Source organism: Apteryx rowi, unplaced genomic scaffold, assembly GCF_003343035.1.
Source record: "Apteryx rowi isolate R43461 unplaced genomic scaffold, aptRow1 scaffold_3, whole genome shotgun sequence".
NCBI classification, from domain to species: Eukaryota; Metazoa; Chordata; class Aves; order Apterygiformes; family Apterygidae; genus Apteryx; species Apteryx rowi.
The window spans coordinates 6,545,942-6,547,074 of record NW_020449418.1 but is presented as its reverse complement, the minus strand read 5'-3'; positions in this window follow the sequence as shown (position 1 = coordinate 6,547,074).

The following is a 1,133-nucleotide window of genomic DNA, read 5'->3' as shown; positions in this document are numbered from 1 at the left end:
GCGCAGGCGCGCCCCGCGCCCCGCCCCCTTCCACACACACGCGCGCGCGCGCGCTCCCTCCGCCCCTCCCGCCCGCCCGCCCCGGCGGCGGCAGGGACCGGGGAGAATGTGCGAACCCGGCGCGGAGCCGCAGAGGGGCCGCGGCCAGGGAGCGGGGGCAAAGTGCCGCCCCTCGGGGGAGGCGCACAGACCTCCCCGCTCAGGGCTCTGCGTTTCTCTGCCCAAAATTTCCGGGCCTGCACCCCAGTCTCCTCCCCTGCTAGACCATGGTGCATAAGGCCCGTGTGGAGGGACTCCAGAAACCTCCACCTGGYAGGAGGCAAAGGGTCTCGACCCGCTGGTGCCAGCGGCGCCTGGAGAGATCCTTGCATTTYTTGTGCTGGAGAAGACTGTGACTCTCCTGGCTCTGCTTTTGGACTACACGCGTACGGCAGAGCTAAATCCGCGTGAACAGGGAGGCCAGGGTAGGCTGCGCTTGGCTTTTCCCAGAGGAAAGAGAACCAAAACAGCCAATGTCCTCAGTAATAATCACCAAAGCAAAGCACCAAAACRGTGCCACGCAGTAACGAAGCAGAGCTGGTAACTCCTCAGTTAATTCATCCTTTATTTGCAGGAGCAGAAGCCCAGCTTGCAGCTCTCGTGGATAAATCCGTTTTGTAATGCTAAGCAACAGAAGTTGAGGAAGTGGTAAAACAAAAGCGCGTATGACTTGTGTGTGAGAAGTATGTGAAAGACTCGAAAAAACGCCAGACCGAGGTGAGGATTTCAAGCAGCAGCAGCGCGAGCCAGGCAGCCGGGGCCAGGCACCAAGCTCCCAAGGCTGGGAGGGCTGGCAGACCCGCAGCGTGGGCTCATGGTGGAGGCTGTTTGCCCAGCTTGCTCTACTACTAGAAATGTGAGCTAGCTAGATGATCCAAGCGCTACAGCCTTGCAATCACTGACCTAAAACGGGCTTCAGGAAAATGGAGTCTTCCCAGGAAAGCAACCCCATCCATGAGCAGCTTTGAGTCCTGGAAAAATGGGGCACAACCCAGGTCTCTTGCCGAAGTGTGTATATAGCTGGTGTCCTGCCTCCTTCCTTTGGCTCCACTTAATTAAACTTCTTATTCCCCCTATGCCCTATGGGACAGATG